The sequence below is a fragment of the Azolla caroliniana genome, unplaced genomic scaffold (genome assembly GCF_043228905.1).
Source record: "Azolla caroliniana isolate FFs.n. ecotype wild unplaced genomic scaffold, voAzoCaro1.0.p SCAF_8, whole genome shotgun sequence".
Classification (NCBI taxonomy): Eukaryota; Viridiplantae; Streptophyta; class Polypodiopsida; order Salviniales; family Salviniaceae; genus Azolla; species Azolla caroliniana.
This window is the reverse complement of record NW_028230443.1, coordinates 16,396,395-16,402,893: the sequence shown is the minus strand read 5'-3', so window position 1 is coordinate 16,402,893 and position 6,499 is coordinate 16,396,395.

Here is a 6,499-nt window from a genome sequence, read left to right as displayed (position 1 = left end):
TCTTCTTCATCCCGGCTGCTGCGTGGCTCAATTTGTCGGACGGGCGGTGCTTGCCGGTTCAACAGATTATACTCGCACCTATCCGTCGTATGGCTCTTGGATTGACAGATTACACATTGCGTCCTCATAGTGCATTCTAGAGCCGAGTGTCCGGAATTCAAGCAGGTTGTGCACTGTATTGCTTGCCCAAACCGGAGGTCTTCATTGGACGGTAACGCCCGTTGGAGTGCTCCCAGTGTGAGCCAGGAGCTTGTCTTTTCCATCTCTCTCACCCGGTCAATGACCTGGTCGATGGTACTTGTGCGGAAGTCAATTACCGTGCAAACCGTGCGTAGGGGTTCCCGGAGCGCGTTTAGGAATATAGTCTGTAATTCCTCCTCCGGGGGTGCGCGGGCAAGCTGACTATGCATCCGTTGAAACCGGATGACAAATTGGGGAATGCTCTCCCCTGGCTCCTGTTGGATGGTATAAAATAAGCCTACCATTATGGTCTGGTCCACCTCTTTTTGAAAAAAATGCAAGAATTTAGCTTTTAAATCTGCAAAGGTGTTGATGGTAGACGGGTCCTGCGTTCGGCGCCATCTTGTTGTCGGTCCCTCCAATGTGACGCCAAATTCCGCTATCTTAGAGCGTTCTTCTTCCTCCGGGGTCAATCACTGGGACACATGGTTGGCTTCCCATGTCTGTTCAAAGGCGTGCACATGAGCTTCCGCGTCCGGGTCATCTCTATACTTCGAGTACTGGAACGGCATGTCGTCGTCCGGTATCGGTGTGCGGGCTGGCAGTGTTGGTGCTCATTCCGGAATTTTCTCCGGTGTCGGTGGTCCTTCCCGATTTGTTTCCGGCGTCGGTGGTTTTTCCTCTTTTGTTTTCGGCGTCGGTGGTTTTTCCTCTTCTTTTGGTGACGGAGGTCTCTCCTCTTCGACTTCCGGTGTCAAAGGTCGCTCTTCTTCTGCTGGTTCCGGGGGTTCCAGCGTTAGCACTTCCGGTTCCAGTGTCGGTAAGGTATCTGATCCTTCGTCCTCCGGTCTGCCCGGGGTTTCGTTGTTGCTACGGTAGTTCGTGTGCACGTTGTATTCCACTTCGGAGTCCGATTCATATGCTGAAAAGGCTTCTGCTTCGCCTTCTCCGTTTGCCAACGCGTGGAGAAGGGATTCGGTTTCCCGGAGGCTGCTTAGGCTGCTGCCGTCGTCCGGGTGCGATGTTTGCTATAACCAGAGGGAGTCCTCCGCTACTCTCCGGATTACGTTGGAAAACGAGCGATCCGCTCTAATTTCCTGCACCGCTTGCTGGAAAGCCTCGCATCTCCTTTGCCTTTCGGCAAGGCGTCGAGTTCGATCTGTAACCAGGTCGTGCGTTGATGTAGACATCCATCTGTGCCGTCATTCGTTGCAAAAACAGGAATTGTGGTCGCCAAAAACTGTGTTAACTCTTAGGGCCGGACAATGGCCTAACACAAGGTGTCTATGGAAGACACTTCCCCAAAGGGTGTTACGGCAACCGGATCTGCCTCAACGCTTAATCCTACTAAATTAAGTTACTTATTATGATCGTCTTTCATAACACACGCGTAAGATCTAACAATTAAGACAGAACGGCAATTAACACAGAGAGATAACAACGGTTAAGCTTTTATTAATTAACCACTATTGATTACATTGTATCCGGGCCTTTAAATAGGTTTCCGGTCTGTATTACAAAACGGTGCCATCCGCACCTGTTCGGGATCGGTCCGGATCCAAAACGGCATACCGTTTCCGGTCTGTCCGTCCACACTCATAGCTTAATTACAACCACATTCCTACTACTTAAATAACTCTCCGTTTCCCACTCTGGACTCCTTTGCCGGCCGGTAACAACACTGATCCTTTGTTCCTTTTCATGTAGGCAATCATTGAGACTAAAGGTCTCCTAAATCTTTCCAGTTATTTGCCTTGTTAAGACTTGGTTCCCATGTTTCTACTACATAGAGAAGAGTTGGTGTCATCAGTGTATCAAATAGCCACGGTTTAGTTCATGGCTCTCGGAACTGCAAATGTGCACATTGTCTTTCGAGAGCACCAAGGGCTACATATCCATGAGAAAATTAGGCACAAACAGAAGTAAAAAAGATAAATGATTCAACACTATTAGTATGGGATTCTTTTGGCTTTCTCATTGTATAATGTCAAATCAAAACTAAAAGAAATGTTAATTCGTTTCCTCACTTTTTAACCCTGCGGAAAACCTTCTTATTTTTTTACTCATTAATTTCACAATTCTTTCCTTTTTCTTTTGTTAGACAAGAGATTGTGTCACATGAGCGAGAAGGGGATGAGGAGGCTTGCCGATGACAACCTCATTCCGGTCAAGGACATGCATCTTGAGAAGTGCACCAACTACCTGGCCGGTAAGCAGAACCGGACCTCCTTCCGATCAAGGCCACCGATGAGACGTAATGCACCACTAGAGTTGGTGCATACCGATGTGTGTCAAGTAGACACGAAGTCACATGCCGGATCGCAGTATTTTGTGACATTCATAGACAACCACAGTCGGAAGTTGTGGGCCTCACCGCTGAAGACGAAGGATCGGGTGTTATCCGTCTTCAAGGAGCTCCACGCAAGAGTGGAAAGAGAAACCGGCCAAAAGCTGAAGGCAGTTCGAACAGATAACAGAGGAGAATACCGGGGTCAATTCGAGGAGTACTGCCGCTCGAAGGGAATCCAGATCGAATTTACTGTGCCGAAGATGCCGGAACTAAACGGGTTGGCCAAGAGGATGAACCAGACCATAATGGAGAGGGTCCGGAGTATGCTAGCACATGCTAAGCTACCCAAGACATTTTGGGCTTAGGCGCTAACGATAGCGACGTACGTGATAAACTAATCACCCTCAGTACCCTTGGATGGAGACACGCCGAAGAGAGTGTGGACCGTTAAGGAAGTGTCTTACCGGCATCTAAAGGTGTTCAGGTGTCTCAGTTACGTGCATGTTGCAAAGGACCGGAGAGCAAAGTTGGATCCAAAGTCCCGGCCTTGCATATTCCTAGGATACGGCGATGATGAGTTCAGCTACCGAGTGTGGGATCCGGTCGACAAGAAGGTTTTCCAGAGTCGAGATATTATCTTCATAGAGGACAAGACCTTTGCCGACTAGGGGTCGGAGAAGAAGATAATGAACTCTGAGTCGACCGGTAAGGATCGGTTCGATGAGATTCAGACGTACCCAGCTAGGAGCCAGTTGACACTCGAAGAACCGGCCGGTTACAATGAGGATACCGAACCGGCAGAAGAAGGAGAGGAAGCTGACACCGGAACCGGACAAGACACCGAATCAGATTCGGATGAAGAACAGACACAGGAACCGGTTACCGAAAACCAAGGATGGAGATATCCTCTCCGGGAACGAAGAGCCCCCCGGAGATTTCCGGATGCAAAGCATGTGTTGCTGACTGATAAGGGGGAGCCGGAAATCTTCGAAGAAGCGAAGGATGACACCCATAGCTGCAAGTGGTTGAGTGCCATGTAGAACGAGATGGATTCCCTACATGAGAACCACACGTACGATTCGATGGAGTTGCTGAAAGGAAAGAGGGCACTCCGGAATAAGTGGGTGTACAAGTTGAAACCGGGAGATGCCGGCAACCCCCCAAGGTACAAAGCCAGGATCGTGGTGAAGGGGTTCTAGCAGAAGAAGGGAGTGGACTTTGACGAGATATTTGCCCCGGTAGTAAAGATGACTTCCATCCGGACGGTGCTGAGCATAGCGGCAAGCATGGACCTCGAGGTAGAGCGGTTAGACGTGAAGACAACATTCCTCCACGGAGACCTCGAAGAGGAGATCTACATGCAGCAACTAGAGGGATTTGTGAAGAAAGGGAAGGAGCACCTAGTTTGCCGGTTGAAGAAGAGCCTGTACGGTTTGAAGCAGGCTCCCTGGCAATGGTACCGGAAGTTCGACTCCTTCATGACCGATCAAGGGTACCACAAGACGCAGGCCGATCACTGCATATTTGTGAAGAAGTTCGAAGGTGGAGACTTCTTGATACTCCTCCTTTACATGGACGACATGTTGATCGTCGGACGAGACCTAATCAAGATACGGATGCTGAAGAAGGCTCTGAACCGGACCTTCTCAATGAAAGACTTGGGTCCGGCAAGACAGATACTAGGGATGCATATCATCCGGGACCGATCAAAGAAGCAATTGTAGCTGTCACAAGAGAAGTACGTGACAAAGGTGCTTCAGTGGTTCAACATGTCAAATGCTAAACCAGTCGGATCGACACTCCCGGCAAACTACAGGTTATCCGGTAAGCAAAGCCTGAAGACGAAGGGAGAGCAGGCGGATATGATGAAGATACCATATGCATCTGTTGTCGAGAGCTTAATGTACGCAATGGTGTGTACCCGACTAGATATCGGATACGCAGTTAGAGTGGTGAGCCAGTTCATGAGCAATCCCGATAAGGAGCACTGGAATGTGGTAAAATGGATACTCCGTTACTTGAAAGGCACCTCAACTATGTGTCTCCGATTCGGCTCCGGTAAACCCCAACTTGACGGTTTCACCGATTCGGATATGTCGGCTGATGCGGATACCAGCCGGTCAACATCGGGATATGTTATGACATATGCAGGGGGAGTTGTTTCGTGGCAGTCGAGGCTACAGAACATGGTTGCGTTGTCAACCATATAGACGGAGTACATGGCAGTTGTGGAAGCCAACAAGGAAATACTATGGATGAAGGGCTTCATCAAAGAGCTAGGGATCCGGCAGGAGGAATACCGGCTCTATTGCAACAGTCAAAGTGTCATCCAAGTTGTGAAGAATGCGGCGTATCATTCCAAGACAAAGCATATCCAACGAATATACCACTGGATCCGGGAGTGAGTGGAAGATCAAGAGTTTGTTCTGACAAAGATCCACACAGAGGAGAATCAATCGGATATGCTAACCAAAGTGTTGACACCCGACAAGCTGGATGCATGCAGGAAGAGGATCAGTTTGTCAAGGCATCCCAAGCCGGAGTGAAGGGGGAGTTTGTTAGGATTTCGGTCCCTCCGGATGGGATTAGAGTACCCGGCAACGGAAGGCCCGGTGAGAACCGAATGATGAGTACCTAGCAACGGAGGACCCGGTGAAAACCAAATGATGAGTACCCGGCAACAGAAGACCCGGTGAGAACCGGATGATGAGTACCCGACAAGGAAGACCCGGTGAGAACCGGATGATGCAAGCCTGGTGAGAACCTCTCACCGGATGAAGGGACATATATGTAAATATGTTCCAGAGATCCCACTGGGACTATATTTGTAAATAGCCCGAAAAGTCATATTAGTATAAATATGACCTAGGACAAACGCGAATCAACGTGTAGTCATTATTTTGTATAGAGTTATTGGTGTAACTGTTGTACAAAGTGTAGCAGAAGAAGAAGAGAGAGAGAGAGAGAGAAAGATACTGTGTGTGTCTCTGTTGTAACCGCCGCCAAGCGAAGATTGAGAGCAAGAGGTCGTGGCCTCTGTGTTTATCTATTGTATTTTTTTCCTCTCTACATAGTGATAGTTGGAGTTTGGGGACTCCCGTGGTTTTTCCCGTTTTAGGGTTTTCCACGTTAACATCTTGTGCATTCTCTTCTGTTTGTGTACCTACTTCCATTTCTTATCTTTCTGTGATTTTCGATTATCATTGAAGTGATCTAAGTCTCAGTTGTGGTCGAAGATTATTCCGCATAGTTCCTATTAGTTCAGATGTGTCGACTCCTTTGGTCGGCTCGGCTTCCTTTATCTACTCATCTCCCCCCTTGGTTCTTTCTTCCTTTCCGGCTCCTTGTCCGGTGCCAGCAGTTCCCGTTCCTATTCTCCCCCTCAAGTGCGGCACATTGAGATGCTGAATGTCGAGCATCTCCGAAAAATGTTGCAAATTGTCCGATCTTAGCGGCTTAATGAAGATGTCGGCAACCTGCCGATCTGTGTGAACATACCAAAGTTCAAATTCACTGCTCAAGACCTGTTCACGAACAAAGTGATATATGCACTTCTATGTGCTTTGTCCGAGCATGGAATACAGGGTTCTTGGTGAGTTGTATGTTGCTTACATTGTCACAATAAATCAGAACTGGAGGTCTCGCAGCAGTCGCCGAAGCCATATGGCTTCACAGGTGGTAATGGTAGCGCCCCAGTACTCAGCCTCAGTGCTCGACAGAGCCACTGTTGGCTGTTTTTTGCTGCTCCATACAACAACCGCACTACCAAGAGAAAACATGTAACCGGAGGTGGATCGGCGATCTAATGCATCACCAACCCAATCGGCATTAGTATATCCAACTAGTTTCTCAGGTATACCATGTCAGTATAACAGTCCCCAGTCCTTCATGTCGTTCACATATCGCAATAGTCGATGCGCGCACTGAAGATGCTCCACGATCGGCTTCTGCATAAACTGGCTGATCACCCCGACTGGATAACTGATATCGGGTCGGGTGATCGTCAAGTATATAAGGCTTCTAACAATT